This window comes from Barbus barbus (genome assembly GCF_936440315.1).
Source record: "Barbus barbus genome assembly, chromosome: 43".
Taxonomy (NCBI): domain Eukaryota; kingdom Metazoa; phylum Chordata; class Actinopteri; order Cypriniformes; family Cyprinidae; genus Barbus; species Barbus barbus.
Window position 1 is genome coordinate 25,395,945 of NC_136721.1, and position 18,494 is coordinate 25,414,438.

Here is an 18,494-nt window from a genome sequence, read left to right on the forward strand (position 1 = left end):
CATTCAACCTGCAGTTTCAAATGCATAAATAATGTTTTGCTATTTTAATCCTAAAACGTTGAATACTGATATTTTAAATTATTAAAAAAAAAATTAAAAGGTACTTTAAATGTGAAATTACAGCCACCAGTAGGTGGTTGCAAGTCAGTGTTAATAAGTGAGTCATTGCGATTGAACCAAATCATTTAAACGGATGATTCATTCAGGAACGAAACACCGTCATGTTCCTCAGAGACGCAAAACAGTGCTGTGTCTTTGTTTGGAACCATTTATGTCGGCGAAATAGAGCAAAACTATTCAATATAGTGTCTAAGACATCTATAAATATCGGTTTCTTGTTTATTGAACTGTTGTATAAAAAGCAATATCACATTTGTGATTTTTGTGGAACAAAATGGCACTGCAAAGAACGCACTATAAATGAGCACAGTCAGTCTAGCTAGTATTTAAGCACTCATAACTCCTCTTATAATCTGTATGACAAATTAATCTCTTATTTTTATCGTAGGTACGACCACAGAACAGAAGTCTCTTTAAATACAATACTATATGAGACACACCTGGAAATCAATGAACTAATAATGACATCAAATGCGGACAGGAAGAGGAAGACCAAATATGGACATGAGAGGAGGGGAAACACAGGACACAGAAAGACAAAGTCTGACAATGAGCAGGTCTAAATTTAATACAGCAATCAAATCTTTTTATTTAATTTTAATTTTCACTAGTTTCATGTTTCAAGTATTATAGTTTTATTGAAAAGCCAGGGGACCCCATATATTTTTGGGTGTTATGGGGGGACCCTTAATGCTTATGGGAGGTCCGGGAACCTACTTAAAACTGTATTCTTCAAAATAGTGCATATTTCGTTATATTTTAAACTTATACTTTCATGAATATATAACTGCTCTGTGGCTGCAATAAACCAATGTCTTTTGCTACAAATAGTCTAAAAAACAGCATTTTGTATAATAGACAGTAGATTATGAGTTAACTCAAGAGTCAGGCAAACCCACAATTCATGTTTTCTTTACTCACTTTTTATGTCAGAACAGAGATAAAACTACTAATTATTCAACAATTTATTTTACACAGATTTGAGACTAATATTAATTGCATTAAATTTCATACATTAAAAAAGGGATCAGTAATTGTGTTTATTGGCTATTTATTGTAACACCCTGAAGTTAAATTTGTCCACTAGATGTCACAACTGGATTTTCACTGGCCTTTTGTTTAGGTTAGTAACAGTATGAAGAATCAGAGATCTGGGGCTGTATTCACAAACATCTTAAATCTGCTGGCAGAGGGACAACTGCACATTTGCTGAGGGGTTAACCTCCCGATGTTTATGCTTCCCACATTTCTTTATTCTGCATCCCTGAATTAGACTGTCTGTCAGAGTTTTTGCTTTGTAATGTTATATTTTGGCCACTAGAGGTCCCTATTGTACGCTCATGTCTATCCTGTGCCTCTTGTAATTAGTGCTATGGATTTCACATGTGCCTCATTCTGGGATGTGTATTTAAGGGGATCACTTCCTTTGGTGCTTTGCTTGGTTATTGTTGTTCCCAGGCAGTTGCTGCTGTAAGTCTGCTCTAGCTTTAAGTTCTAATCTTAGGAAGCCTTTTTGGATTGTTCACCTGTGTTTATTTTTGTTGTTTTTGAGAGTATTTTTTGTCCTTTTGGACTAAGGATTTTTCTGTTATGTGGCTCTCTTTAAGAAAAGGATTTGTGTACCTTTTTCACTGTTTTTGTTAATAAACTCGTCTGAGTTTAGAACGCGTCTGACTATTGGGTTCAACTTCCTTCTGTGGCTCAGTGGTGGAAACCTTGACTCTTGCACCAGAGACACAAGTTCGTATCCCGGCTCTGACACTGTCAGTGTGTTCCTGTCTGCAATCTTCATTTTGTGTGCTGTAGAAGCAAAAAACTGATTGCAATTCACGTTGACAAAGAGAAACATGTGGTAATTATTTAATAGTGTAACAGACTTTAATAAGAGTTATCTTTAATTTCTCTATTTGATTTGTGTTGCCTTTTAAATATTTTGTATGTTAAACAATGTTTAAGGATCGCATTATTTCTGATGTTTACGGGACGTTTATTTTGAAACGGCATCTGCTTTCACTGCAAAGAGAAATGGTAAGAAGAGCGAGCGTGTCATGACGGCTTAACAGTATGGAGGACCAAACCTGCAAAAACAATAAATAAATAAATAAATATGCAAATAAATAAATAAATCCACAAAATAATACATAAATAGATAAATAAATGTGCAAATAAATATATAAATCCACATATTCCTGTATAAATAAATATATAAATAATTAAATGTGCAAGAAAATAAATAAATTAAACGAATGTTGGGGGAAATAAGTCCCCCCCCCCCAATCAAATGTTTATTCATTTTTGAATGTAGCTCCGTATTTATATTTCCTCAGCTCAACATGCTAATGAGAGGGTGTCTATCAAGCATCAGAGAAGGCGGTCTTTATGCCACCATTGGTTGATTGTTATAAAAGTTCTGCGTTCGATTGTTTGCCTGAGCAATGCCCGTTAACGTAAAGGCAACTGACAAGCATTGATTCAGCATTGTGTTTTAGAGAGATGGTTGAAGTCATCATGCTAACAGTTGCCAGAGACTTGCGAAGGCTAGCTGACACCGTTCAAATTAGTAGTACGCTATCTGCTGATTATATTCTCTTCAGAGTAGATTCCTCTATACACTCGTTAGGTCAGTTAGCAGCTACATTTGATGTGGCTGTAGATCCTTTTGTCCTCGAAAAGCTGGAACAGGTTACTCTCATTTTAAGACATACGGGTGTCAACTGGCATAAAGTTGGCTTGACGTTGGACGTTCGATATTCGCATATTTAGGGACCATCTCTAAAGTTACATGCGATATTGGTATACATTTTTCTAACTTCAATAGCATATGAGCAGAATGACTTACAGTCATAAAAACAACTGTACACTGTTCAACTAGGTGTCAACTATAATGCACACCTTTTACATTTTTGATATTTATTAAAATCTACTGTAAATCATATGTAAAAATTGCTATTTTTTCACAACCGAATGGTTTTTATACTGTACAAACTGTTTGTGCTATTGCCCTACACCTAAACCTCCCTTACAGGAGACTTTCTGCTATTTCAGATTTTCAATACTCTCCATTCTGTGTGATTTATAAGCGTTTTGAAAAGTGGGGACATGGGGTAATTTCCTGAAAAGTCACCTTCTCCTTATAACACGTGTCATACCCTTGTTATTATACAAATCTATGTCCTGATTTGTCACAAAAACTCACTCACTCACTCACTCACTCACACAAGTGGGCACTGGGCAGCCATTATACTGTGGCGCCCGGGGAGCGATTGGGGGTTAGGTGTCTTGCTCAAGGGCACCTCTGTCATTTCCTGCTGCACACCAGTACTGGAAACGAGTTAACAGTCGGCTTACTAACCATTAGGCCACGACTGCACAAAATGTACTTGCATCTAATGAGGAGATGGCGAGTCAGTTCCCCCGTAGTTCGCACCCTGCTTAAGCCTGATAATAAATAAGACTCAATTGCACTTGCTGGAATAGGGAGTAAAGGACGTCCAGTTACATTTCTGTTGACACCCGTATGTCTTAAAATGAGAGTAACCTGTTCCAGCTTTTCGAGGACAAAAGGATCTACAGCCACATCAAATGTAGCTGCTAACTGACCTAACGAGTGTATAGAGGAATCTACTCTGAAGAGAATATAATCAGCAGATAGCGTACTACTAATTTGAACGGTGTCAGCTAGCCTTCGCAAGTCTCTGGCAACTGTTAGCATGATGACTTCAACCATCTCTCTAAAACACAATGCTGAATCAATGCTTGTCAGTTGCCTTTACGTTAACGGGCATTGCTCAGGCAAACAATCGAACGCAGAACTTTTATAACAATCAACCAATGGTGGCATAAAGACCGCCTTCTCTGATGCTTGATAGACACCCTCTCATTAGCATGTTGAGCTGAGGAAATATAAATACGGAGCTACATTCAAAAATGAATAAACATTTGATTGGGGGGGGGGGACTTATTTCCCCCAACATTCGTTTAATTTATTTAATTATTTATATATTTATTTATACAGGAATGTGGATTTATATATTTATTTATGTATTTATTTATTTATTTATCTATTATTTTGTGGATTTATTTATGTATTTATTTATTTGTGTATTTATTTATTTATTGTTTTTGCAGGTTTGGTCCTCCATATAACAGAACTCGTGCACGAAAGGACTGTTTATATAAGTTTATTCAGCACCCCCCGAAAAGGCATACGGTTTGTGCATTTGTATACTGTTAGTTAAAAGCAAGTGTTTTGTGAAAATCGCTGAACATGTCTAGTAATGTTAATGCACATTTTTATATCGCTTCATTCAGCACTTACTGTGATTTCTGGAGTAAAAAAGGAACGCTAATAAAACTTAAAAGAAACATCAGTAAAGTGCTGGCCATCATTCGGACGGGGTCCGCTACAAATAGATTTTATTTGAATAACAAGATGTGGATTGCTGCACACAACACTACAGCAACTAAAAGAAAAAAACTTGTGCCAAAATAAAAAAAAAATTCACTCAGAATAATTCACTGAATTTTGAGTTGGTAGAAACACTGAAACATTGTTTTCTTCTAAAATGAACTACTTGTAAAATTGTTTGTTTTATTTACAATTTGAAAATAATAATTTTAGCACAGTTTTTAATGTTTATTTTAAACAAGACAAGCTGTGTTTTCAGCTCTGTGTTTTTCTTCATGTCTGAGGCTGCCTTTTTCTGTTTGCCCATTATGTTGGTCTATGTATTTGCATTTTTGTGTGCTCATTGTCAAAATCCCAAATGAATTTATTTTATTTTTTTTCTAAAAATCTAAAATCACAATTGTCTTTTATTTTTATTATCTTGTATATTTTTTACTAGATCAGATCATATTCATCATCTGTCATCTTTGCCCCATGGGCTATCACATTTCCCCTGAGTTCTGCAGAGTGACCATGCGTGGTGCCTAAACATGCTTATCACATGATGGCTCATGCATTTAATCCCCCACCCTCATGATTCATTTCATGACTCGTGTCTTCATCTGTTCTAAATATACTTTTCTTCAACAATCTGATTTCACAACATAATTAACTTGTGACTAACTCTATAAATGTGTAGAGTGTTTGTAGCCTTTTCCTCATTACTCTTGATTAGAATTTAAATCTGCCTCCTTTTAATCAGTTGTAAACAGCAGTCATTGTTAACATCTGGGGAGACACCTGTTGTTGAAACCAAGAAACCCTCAAAATGCAAAAAGCCTGAAATCAAAAAGAGGAAATGCCAAAAGCCGCATTCATCTTCACATCTACAGCTGCACTTTTTGTTTAATGTTTAATCCCTCTATTTCTGTTGTTCCATTGTTGCTGTTCATCTTCTATCTTTTACTCTGTGTTTGTGTTTTTCTTTTTAGAATTTTGATATATTTCAAAATATAAGTGTAACAGTAGTAATTTGTACATATTGTAAATTTGTCAATCTGTACATTCTAATTTGTATCATTTTATTTTGCTTTATAACCTTTTTTGTAAAGGAAAAAAGTATTTCTCTGCATGTCGTACCATGTATAGTTATGTACAATGTGACCATTATGTATTTGTCAAACTTGTCATGGACTCACCCATGATTTCAGATTATCCTCTTGTGAAACACAAAACAGCAAAGATGTAAAATACTATATTTTATTTAAAAGCTACTAAAATATTTCCAACATTTTTGTTTCATTAGAGAATGTGTTGGAAAAAAATATAAAAATAAAAGCATAAGGACTGGTATGATTTCATGTTTTGATGACTGAGTCTGAAAGTAAAACACCTTGCAAACCCATTTCATGTTCTGACTTGTGACTTGTTTGTCTCCCAGATCTCTTTCAGTCTGTGGTCATTATCTACATGAGAGAGAGCAGCATTCCTGTTTGGAAGATCCCAGAACTGACATTATTGATTCAAGACCTGAACTGATGCTGTTCAGAAATAAAACACAAGCTTGTTTACTGAGAACTGCACAGTATACACTGCTCACTATTTATAAATACATAAAAAAATCTTAACATCATTTTTTTTCACCTGTTACTGAAAAGGCTGTTCTGATGTGATCAAAGCTCTTGACATCTGTAGGCACAAATTTTTTTAAAAAGTACCCAGAAAAGGGAATATCTTTCACTTTGAATATGAAAAGAGATGGTGTAAATAATCACAGAATTTGAATGGTGAATTTTTTCCTTCATTTTCTTAAAGGGGACCTATTATGCTTATTTTTACAAGATGTAAAATAAGTCTCTGATATTCCCAGAGTGTGTATGTGAAGTTTTAGTTCAAAATACCCAACAGATAATGTTTTACAGCTTGCTAAAATTGCCCCTTTTAGCTAAAACGTGAGCTAAAACGCTCTGATATTGAGTGTGTTGCTTTAAATGTAAATGAGCTGTTGCTCCCGGAGAAGAGGGCGGAGCTTCAAGAGCTCTGCATTACCAGTGCTAACCTTCAGATTAGTACAAGCCTGTTATCTTCACAGAGGATTTTAAAGTCAGTCGTCTGATTACTGTGCATAATAAATTCGCGTTTATGAATTACACAGACAGGGAGCACGGTGGGATACAAATAACAAAATAGCTCTTAATCTCAACAGCAGCAGATCTCAAAGCTGCAGTGGATACTGACCCATTTCAGCTCATCACAAGGTGATTAAAACACTTTTATCTTTAATTGTTAAGAGTTTTGTCAATTTAAATCTCACATTTATCTTTATATTATGATGATACTGAAATCTATTTTGTACAACATTCATGAAAAAAAATATAAAAATAAATCTTACACTAAATTATATTACCATATTTTTTTCCAAAGGTATAATGCAAACACTGAATGTAAGATAAATTAATGCATGTCAGAAGATCTGTGGAGCATCACAAACTACAGGAGAATTAATCATCAGGACAAGAGCAAAAGTGAAAAATGGCAAGCAAAAATGACAAGGGACAATCTAATAAATCAAGAAAGAAAAAGACCCTGAGATTAATCAGACGGGCCAGCATTAATAGCGGCAAACCAAACTGTGAGTATGTATGATGTTTAAGACAAAACACAGTTGCTTTATCAGTTTTACCAACTAAGCCTGTGTTTGTGATGTAATTGTCTAGTTTATCGTGATTCAGACAGACCAGCAGTGATTCATTCTGATGATTCAGAGACACTCACCGATGAGGTGAGATACTGATCATATGCAGATTCCAAATGTAGATATGATACCGAAATCTGTGATTATACTGAGAGTCGTGTGCATTGCATGGTTTTTCTTTAGAAAGCTGCAGTTCCTTTATCTAACCAGCTGAATATTCTTCAATCTTTTCAGTAACTGAATAAGTAGTTTAATGTTTCATTTTTTTTATTATTATTATTATTATTATTCGTAATATAGAGATATAATCATCCAAAATTAACAAATAATATGTTTATAGTCAAAAGGCAGAGTTTAGAGCCATTCACACAAAGGATGACAACAATAACAATAATTATATTAGTAAATATACTCTCTATGTCCTCTCTAGAAGCCTGCAGTCAGTGAGCAGACATGCTGATCTCTTCTGGATCATCACAGAGAGGCACAAAATCACTTTCCAGAACCTTCACATTCCCTGTTCCTCACCGGTGGAGTGATCTGGACAGCTGAATCCCTAACAGTATTCAGGAAACAACTAAAAACTCAAAAACTTTCTTGTGAGCACCTGAAGCTAGAAATGTTCTAGAAATTTTTTTTTATTTTATTTTTTTTACACTGGTTGAAAGTCTACACATCCTGCTAGCATATTGTTTTATAAGTTAAAACTATATATACTTTACATTTATACTTTAAGTTTAAACACTGGCAGTGTTTTAAACAAGAACGAGGAATTTGATGGAATGCTTGGTTTTCAAACTACTTGCAGAGATTCTTCTCGACAGGTAAGTTAAAATGAAAGTTAAAATATTAAATTAAAATATTATGTTAACATCACAAGTTGACGCAACATAAATAGTCATGATTAACAGTCATGAATAACAGAACAGCACTTTTTTTTAACTGAACAAGAATAGGCCTATTATCTAGGCCTAGACCGATTCATTATAGTCTATTTTAGACCGATTCATTATTTTAGTCTACTTAAAAGACAGACCATAACACAGGTTAAATAATTGCAAGGAGTTTGTCAGATGCACAACAATGTCATTTGAATGGCTTGACCAAATGCATTTTACACTGAACTCAATGCATCGTACATACTAATGCACATTAAAGAAATCCAGGCCCAGCAGAGGTTGTACTTCCTTCGCCAGCTGAGGAAGTTCAACCTGCCACAGGACTTACTGAAACAGTTCTACTCTGCCATCATCGAATCCATCCTCTGCACCTCAATAACTGTCTGGTTCAGCTCAGCTACCAAATCTGACCTCAGAAGACTACGGAGGGTAGTCCGGACTGCTGAGCGAATCATTGGTACAACCCTCCCCACTCTCCAAGAACTGTACTTATCCAGAGTGAGCAAAAGGGCTGGTAAAATCACTCTGGACCCCTCACATCCAGCACACTCCCTCTTTGAACTGTTACCGTCTGGTCGACGCTACAGAGCTCTGAGCACCAGAACGACCAGACACAGGAACAGTTTCTTCCCTCAGGCAATCATCTCATGAACACTCAACAATAAACGTGGAACACACATTATTTATTTAACACACATACTTATTTACATTTCAAATTTGCACATATCATAACTGTACATACATAATTGTCTATATTATATATTGTTTTTTGATATTTTGTACATTGTCTATTTTGTATATTATTCTTTTTATTCTTTTTATTATCTGTGTCCTGTTCTGTCATTCTGTTGCACTGTAGAGCTTCTGTCACTAAAACAAATTCCTCGTATGTGTAAACATACCTAGCAATAAAGCTCATTCTGATTCTGAAAAGTGTTAATTATATTGAATTATATTATTTCTGATGCACATTTGCACAAAGGACTATCTTGTATATTTTAGCATCAACCTGAAACCAAGTTACTATTGTACATGCACACTCCAGTCTGAAGAGATGTTCACCCAAAAATTAGAGTTATATCATCATTTACTCTTCCTCATGATGTTCCAAACCAATGTGAGTTTCTTTCTTCTGTTGAACACAAAACAGTTGATGGTAGCCAGTGACTGCTATGGAATAAAATATATATATAAGTAGTAAATGACAGAACTTTCATTTTTGGGTGAACATCATTTTAAGCCAAAGGTTGAATTATTGAATACTTAACACTAAAAATATCAAAAACAAATAAAAAAATATCAAACGTTTGTTAATTTTTGCTTAAAACAAGCAAAAATATCTGCTAATGGGGCAAGAAAAATAATCTTGCTTAGCCTTTGAATTAAGATTATTTTTCTTATCCCACTGGCAGATATTTTAGCTTGGTTTAGAAGGTTGATCTTTTTATTTATTGATTTTTTTAAAAACATACTTAATATTTTAAATCATTTTACTTGTCAATTGAATGCATCTTGATTCAAAAATAAGTCTAAGGATCCAGTAAGCGAATGCATTCAAACAGAATTAGGGAATTATAAATAAAATAAATACATGTATTATAGAATTATTTTACTACATTAAAGTTTAGCAGTTGTTTCCATCTTTGTTCACTAGATGGTGCAACTACATTTTCAAACTCAAAGGTCTTTAGTTTCAGGTTGAGTGAAGAAAAATCAGAGATTAGATCTGAGGCTGCATCACTGACACTCAAAAATATGGCATGTCTGAATCTGGATCCTATTCCATTACATAATCAGTTTCTCTTTTGTGCATACACTTTAATGAGGAAAATAAATAGTTCAGCCATGAAACTCTAGATGGCACAAGCTGAGGGGTTGTTAACGTAACTGATGATATTCAAAGAGTTGAATGACTTGGCACATGCTGATTGTTTCATGCTGGACATGCAGCCAATGAGCTTAATGCCTTGCATTTATATGGCTGGCTAATAGTATCACTTGAGATCCTGCGGCGTGCTTTCAGAGTATCTCTGAAGCCCTCCATCTTCACCAGCTCCACCTGTATAGATCTGCTATTTTACATGCTATTTATGCAGCAGCAGTATGTCTTTAATACTCATGGCACTGTATTGCCATATGCATTGGAAGTGGCAAGTTCCTGCACTATAATCTACAACTACAGCAATAACTAACAGCAGCAGTGTAGCAGATCTATTCCGCCAAAACCAAATACATTAACATTGTCATATCCATCACCATGCTAAACCTTTCTGAGAGTTGTCTTGACTGAACTGGCTTTAAAGAAGAGTGCCAACAAAACAAACTTGCAAATAATCGTACAATCACAGTATACAGTTTTTAACTTAAAGCTGCAGTCTGTAACTATCACATGTGAGGATCCTGCAGGTGACAGATCATTTATAGCCTTTTCTCACAGCGGCTAGAATAATTAAACGTATAATTTTGATGGCGGATTGTGGTCCAGAAAGGATTATGTGTTTATGAAATACATGTGAATGAAATTAAATTATATTCCAGTTTTAAATGTGCTTCTGATAACAGATAGCCTGGGATTATGCAAGATTTGTATTTTAAAGAAAACCAGTTGGAAGGGAGCTTAGTTTGCTTTTTGGGTTAAAAGAATTTCTTATGAAATCCAAATGGTATAACAATTAAAGATTAGACTGTACAGAAACTGAAATCTACACGTTAATACTCAGGGGCGCCGTAAAGAGGGAGGGTTAGGACGATTCTAAGGGCCTGACGATTAGCCGTGGGGGAAACGTGATTTCTACCGAGGGGAATGCTAGAGCCCTGCGTTTCAGCCCGGCCCCGACGGGCCCCGACTTTTTTATGCCTCTAGGGCTGGGCTTCGGGCCAATTTTCAGGTTATAGTCGCGGGCTGGGCCTCGGGCCTGTTTTAGGTTTCTCCTTATTTTAGACATCCATCAATTAGTGATTAGATTAGTGAAAAAAATTGCTGCGCTGGTGGAAACAACACGAGACCGTGTCTCAACTGTCAAGAGCGGCTCGACGAATATTTCAGATGAAATAATTTTTTACAGAGTTCTGCGTTCAAATGCACGCAATAGACTGAAGCTTGCTGCAAAGCCCCAGCAAAAGTAATTATCATGGATGTATCTGGGGGAAATAGTAAGTAGACATTTGAATTATTTACTAATAAACTAGTGTTTTCTATGTCAGTGTCGCAAAGATGAAGATGATGATCCTGACGCCGTCTCCTCATTAGACGCGCCTTTAGAGAGAAGTGCATCCTCACGGATTAATGAAAGAGTTTTTGTTTTTGATTTGATTTATTTCGTTAAGGAGTAATATAAAGCTTTCTATAGATATATTTATCATGTCTGTGATAGCATGACTTTCGGTTCATTTTTGTGAAGCACTCCTGTTCAAGACGGGATGACAGAAAGCGCATCATTGTTTTCTTTATTTTATAAAATAATTTATATATTTTATAAAAAGTTTTGTTGATATTGTGAGTGCACACAAATAAAAGTAGACCCTTTACAGTTACGAATGATGTATTATTCTTACTTTTATGGGCAAAAATTACAGCGCAAGTTGTTTCCATTGAAAAAAAATTGCAATTGATTGCACCGGCGCCTCCATGTCCTGCGCTTTAGCTTCCACTCTCCACACAAACTACTGATGCAGCGCACATTTATCTAGGTTTAACGTTTAAACATTGTTTTATGTGTGAACTGTTTTAGTATATCTTTAGATGTTAATTTAGGCAAGTCATGATGATTTGAGAAGGCTAGATTGATCAAACATGTCTATGATCAGCCCGCTGGTCTGCCGCTGAAAGAAAAAACTTATTTAATGAACAAAAAATGCTCCAAACGTTTTTCTAAATTAACTTAAAAAACTAAACGAAATATAATCACTTTGCCATTACATACAAAACTGAACTATTGTAATAGCTGAAACAGTATAATCTGATTTGGGAGAAGGGGGAAAAGACGGGCTCGGGACGGACTCGGGCTGGTAATTCTGTCCAGCTCTCGGACACGGGCCGGGCTAGGACCTGAGCGTCTCGGGCCAGGGCCTAAATGAACGTGATCTGTACGAAGGGGGACAATATTTTACAAGTTTTTGCACACATACATTTTAAGTTAAATGTAAGTATTGAATTAAGTAAAATCTACTTAACTAAGTTGAGTAAAATTATAAGTACATTTAACATAGCCAGCTAGAGTTTGGTGAATAATTTTAAGCTAAATCTGCATTACTTAAATACATTTCACTCAGTCATGGCTTCTAATATTTACTCAATTGATGTAACACTGGGAAACAACCATGCTATTAAAGCTTGTGATTCATAAACATGTAAGCAAGTAGAGGAGGAGGAAGAGCGTCTGGCTCTAGATGAAAATATTTGAGGAAATTCAGTGCCAAAGGATTATTGTCATTAATGACCCTGAGCACTTGTGTGTTTTGACGCTCTGTAGAATGTAAAATGTAAGAACGGTGTCGAGATTGCCTGCGTTATGATAAATCAATCGATTTTTCTTTTTTTGGAAACACTATTGTAACACTAATAAAGATCAAAGGAGAGGCCAAAAGTGTAATTTATTTGGGCACCAATAGCAAGAAGACTCCAGCACACAACGTTAGTGTATACAAGAATACAACACTTTTATTCTTATACAATAAGACAAATATTGAAACTTCAAGAGGGCAAAGCAGCAGATTATTGTCACACATGTATTTCAATTAGTAATGTATTTGACAAATGACAAGTTACCCCAGTCAAATAAGCAACGTGCATCAAGGTATTCAGCCGAGGGTTTCAACACATTAAAGTTAATTCATGTGCCCTCCAACTATACACGATTTCATTACACAGCAAACACTAAAGGTACAACAATTTATAAGTTAACTATACTGGGACTTATTTGCCTATTACATTTAGTTTTTTTGTGCAAGAGTTGTATTTTATTAGCTGCAAATTCAGTTCATTTTTGGTCTGTGACTGGCTTAACAAATGGTAAAACTGTTTGTACTACAAACTAGTGTTTATGATTATGATAATTAATAAAAAAATATCAACAAAAACAGTGTGCATCAGAATTAACTGTTTCTGCACGGTTTTCATGTTAAAACAAAGTGAAAAAAAGAAAAGAAAAATAATTTATGAGTATTTTGTCTGGTGGTGCTGTCACAAAAATAGGGTCCTACAAAATCAGATTTATAGGAGGATTATACTATTGCTTCATATAGTGAAGTTTTGAATTGTGAGCATGTGGCTTGAGTGCATGTGATTAGTCACTATATGCATCAACATATCTTGTGCTCAATCACATGACTCTTATGGTATAAAAAACAAAAACCCACAGAAAATACAGAACACCACAAACAGATTTAGCCAATTAATTAAAACTTTGTCCCACTGTAAGCTGGGCAACATTACAAAGCATAAGTTAAAGCCCTTTCACTCCAATATGATAACTAAGCATTCTCTGCAGATTTGTCATCTACCACTCTTTAGGGCAGGATGAATCATGATTGGCTGTCAGTTTGTTTATTGCAGGAGCAAAATCATCATGAAAGTGCCAACTGTGAAAAGGTTTTGTTGTTGTTGTTTTAAACACATATGTTTACCTAATCAGTTCTCTGACTCAGTAATGATTTGTTAAAACATGATATTTGTAAAAATTTGTTCTAAAAAAATATTTGTTCTTTCAGAGAAATTGCACTGTCCGCAAACAGCAGAGTTGAAACAGACATTAAAAAATTACAAACTGGACAAAGATTCAAAGGAAATAATTTAGCCTACTAAAAAGAATAGCCTACTGATTCTTATTAAAATGACTAAATATATTCAACGATGAGCAGTGAATTATTCTCGCATTTTTGTTGTTTGATTAACATTAACTGACTGGGGAACAGTGTCTCCTTACATTATTACATTTATGCATTTAGCGGATGCTTTTATCCAAAGCGACTTACATTGCATTCAAGTTACAGTTTTTACATTTTTATCTTGCTTTTCCCTGGGAACTGAACCCATGATCTTGACGTTGCTAGTGCCATGCTCTACTATTTGAGTTACAGGAAAGCTTTAGTGGCTCAATACATGTTAAAATCTTTTTAGCATCGAGTTCATCCGGCAGGATACTGACAGTCATTTAACATGATTTGACTGATTTGGATGTTAAGGTGAATTTATGAATACACTACATGTTGTTCTGAATGAATCTGAACTGAATGTGACATTTACAATAATCATTTATGTAATCAGAGTTTTTGCTGTATGTTACTGTATGATTTAATGTACATACTTAATTTTTAGAATTAAAATGTTACTGTAGCAAATCTAAAAACTCCAGGAGAAAATAAACCATGTTCAGAAAAGCAAAGAAAAGAATCTAAACTACTTGTGTTAATTTTCTTGTACTTTAATTTAATAAAAACCAGCTAAAGGGAAATCAATGTGTTTTGACTGATCACACTGCTGTAGCAATCTATCATATAATTTCTATAGTTATGGATTGCATGGCAAAATTAAAAATATTAAAAACTACATTACAAATCAAAGATACGACACAATAAATTAAAAAAAAAAAAAAACTGCAAGCAACAAATCACAATACTACCCTGTAAAGTCCTAAATACAATGCACGATTTTCAGCAAGAAGATTGGCACGAAAGATTGACATTGTGAAACAATCATGGCCAATCAGAAATTGCCGCGATTGCTTCACGATGCCAGTCTTTCATCTGGGACAGCTAAAAATTGTGCAGTGTATTTAAACCATAAGAGAATATTTCAAGAGATTTTTCCCAGTCTAGCTCCAGGCAGCCACTGTCCTGCTGAGTTCAGTTAGACCAACCGTAATCAAACACACCTGAACCAGCTAAACAAGGTCTTCAGAATTATCTGAAACCTTCAGGCAGGTGTGTTGAGGTTTGGAGCTAAACAGTGCAGGATGTTTGTCCTTTATCAGCAGAATTGGACACCACTGACCTACAGCCTTTTCATGACAGCAGTTTTGGGAATTTGCTGAGATACACATCCATTTTCCATTTGACATTGTACTACAGGTGCATCTCAATAAATTAGAATGTCGTGGAAAAGTTTCATTTATTTCAGTAATTCAACTCAAATTGTGAAACTCATGTATTAAATAAATTCAATGCACACAGACTGAAATAGTTTAAGTCTTTGGTTCTTTTAATTGTGATGATTTAGGCTCACATTTAACAGAAACCCATCAATTCAGCTCAACAAATTAGAATACTTCATAACAACAATAATAAAAAAAAAAAAACTTTAGTGAATTGTTGGCCTTCTGGAAGTATGTTAATTTACTGTATATGTACTCAATACTTGGTAGGGGCTCCTTTTACATGAATTACTGCATCAATGTGGCGTGGCATGGAGGCAATCAGTTTGTGGCACTGCTCAGGTGTAATAGAAGCCCAGGTCGATTTGATAGCGCATTCAGGTCTGTTGCTTGTGCACCTTTTCCTACCCAAATTCTTCCTTCCAGTCAACTTTGCATTTAATATGCTTTGATACAGCACCTGTAAACAGACACAACTTTTTATTACACTTTCAGTGATCCCCATAAAGCTGCAGATTTTCTCATACTGCCTTTCACCTTAAACTAAAGAACTTTTGAGTTTGAAAATAAAAAGAACAGACTCATCACAACACTGCTGTTATTGCTGTTAACTCAATTTCCTCCACCCTCCACCTGGCTCTTACCCACCTAGAAAATAAAGACTCCTATGTTAGAATGCTGTTCATTGACTTCAGCTCGGCATTCAACACAATAATCCCACAACAGATCACAAATAAGCTAAACCTGCTGGGCCTTAACAATTCCCTCTGTAACTGGATCCTGGACTTTCTAACTGGAAGACCTCAGTCAGTCCGTGTCGGCAACAACACCTCGAGCACTACAACACTGAGCACAGGTGCCCCACAAGGCTGTGTGCTTAGCCCGCTGCTCTTCACACTGCTGACCCACGACTGCACTGCCAAGTTCAGCTCCAACCACATCATCAAGTTTGCTGATGACACAACAGTGGTAGGTCTCATCAGCAACAACGATGAAACGCACTACAGAGAGGAAGTGGCACAGCTGGCTGAATGGTGTGGCACAAACAATCTGTCCCTCAATGTGGAGAAGACAAAGGAGGTTGTGATGGACTTCAGGAGAAACTCCGTTGATCACCCCCCACTGACCATCGACAGCTCGACTGCGGAGAGAGTCAGCAGCACTAAATTCCTGGGGGTGCACATCACAGAGGATCTCACCTGGACCACCAACTCCATGTCACTCTCCAAAAAGGCACAACAGCGCCTACACTTTCTCCGCCGGCTGAAAAGAGCAAGTCTCCCTCCACCCATCCTCACCACATTCTACAGAGGCACCATTGAGAGTGTGCTGACCAGCTGCATCACTGTCTGGTACGGGAACTGCAGTGCTGCTGACCGCAAGACCCTCCAGCGGACAGTGAACACAGCTGCAAAGATCATCGGTGCCCCTCTCCCCTCCATCCTGGACATCTTCCTTACACGATGCTCTTTATCCTTGAGAATTTGATGTTTTGTATTGATATGATTTGATCTCTTTGAATTGCTGTGGAATTGAGATAATACATACAGTATTTACCTGACTGAGAATAAATTGTTACATTTGACCTTATTCTGTTTTACTCTGTAAATATTGACTCTAGTAGATTACGTTGCATCCTTGTTAAAGACATGAGCAACCGAATGAACGAGTAAATATAAAATTAAGAGTTAACGAGAATAATCAAATATCAGAATAATAAATTAGAAATGGACAAGCAATCAATTTGTATTTCAAGTTAAATACGAGGAAATTAAAGAAATGGAGTCAGATTAAATGATAAAATGGAGTCAGATTAAGGTTTAATTTAAATTGAAGAACTTTGCACACTGGAAAGACCGAACACGCAGGAAACCTTCATCCACCATCGGATACCTTCCTTGGGCCGGATGTGTGGAGCCTTACAAAGTGGTGACCCCGACGTGATCTCGCAACAGACGAGCAACGTCTTTCCAGCGCGAATTTCGCTATGATTCTCACTGACGGACAATATTGAGGTTTGAGCTTCTCCTTCCCTGTCTGCAACTGCTGCGGTAAGTTCCTTCATTTTACTTTTGTGTTGAGGGAAAGCTTTTTGCATCTCACATATAGACACATTTTTAGAACGGGTCGGTATACCCATATCTGTTTTAGCCCGGAGCCGAAAAATCCGGTGGGCAAAAGAATTAGCTGAAAAACATGGCTTTTAAGGGACAGTACAGCAGCAATGCAGATCAGGAGATCATGGGGATTCACGCCTCGCACATAAAAAATATCCTTCTTCATTTAAACGATAAAGGATTAAACCTTACGTGGAAAAACAATGAAATCATATCCTGGTTTTTGGCAGGAGAAAAATTGACATCTAAATCAAAAGATAAAAAAACAACAGCTGCCATTGTCTACTTACTTCGGAGAAACGACCTAGAAACATTAGCCGAAAATGAGCGCATAATGGCGAGTCTCAGAGAAATTGAGAAAGCGCGTTCGGATGAATTGCAAAAGCTTAGAGCACAGGTCGAGGCGTTTACATACGAAAGACAAGGTTGGGCAAGGAAAAGTGAAAACATGGCGAGAAAAATGCGCTTCAGGAGAAACTCCAAACAGGCAGTAATTATATATCTGCTCTTGAAGAATGTTGCGACAATGTCGGATTTCCAGTGGCCGCAGTTAAGAAAGCAGCACTGGATGAGACTTTTGATCCTGATAAAAACAGCGATAGTGACGATGATGCTGTAGCCACATTAGAGAGTCAAACACGGAGAGAAACTCGTAACCGAGCTCCCGTTCAGAGACATGAACAAAGTCAGCGAAGTCCGATTATAACAAGAGCTAACGCTAAACCCAGCGAAAAGCCCTCTGCGTCAGCTAGAGTTGCTGTACTCAAAACCATGACAAACGCAAATGATGAAATAACCAAGATTAGCCGGCCACTAACATGTGAAGAGTGTTCAAAACATAAGCAGATCGTGGGAATGATGCCCAAAAGAGGGCCATTTCAACCCTACTGGGAAGCACTGATGTTACAAGCCACAGTGTACAAATTAGAAACTAGGGATGTATGGCAAATCGCACTATTAACCATCCCGGAAGAACTCCGATCAAAATTAACCCCTCAAATGAAATCTGGAGACGTAGTCAAGCGAAACAATAATGAATCTGACGAGGCTATATATGAAAGATTAAAACTGGCGTTGCTAGACTTGAGAGGACCAACAAGCGCGGATTGGGGCAGGATACTAGAAATTAAACAGGGCAGCAACGAGCCGTTTGAAATATACGCCGAACGTCTGTGGGTAACATAC

The 18,494-nt window shown here is 36.4% G+C and overlaps 1 protein-coding gene and 1 long non-coding RNA gene across 2 annotated transcripts in view; both read left to right on the top strand.

Annotated features, from left to right (window-relative positions):
* The window catches only part of LOC306861931 (uncharacterized protein), a 1,169,885-nt gene extending 1,157,959 nt beyond the window's left edge, over positions 1-11,926 (top strand). Inside the window, exons 3-5 of the mRNA XM_079404431.1 lie at positions 11,026-11,258; positions 11,322-11,541; positions 11,585-11,926. The gene's annotated coding sequence lies outside the window, so the exon portion shown is untranslated. The remainder of the gene's footprint in view (positions 1-11,025; positions 11,259-11,321; positions 11,542-11,584) is intronic.
* On the top strand, positions 6,576-9,030 carry LOC306862629. The gene is made up of 4 exons (XR_013783590.1): positions 6,576-6,765; positions 6,932-7,139; positions 7,225-7,289; positions 7,633-9,030. It is a non-coding gene; the product is annotated as an uncharacterized lncRNA (long non-coding RNA).
* Positions 11,927-18,494: the final 6,568 nt, after the last annotated feature.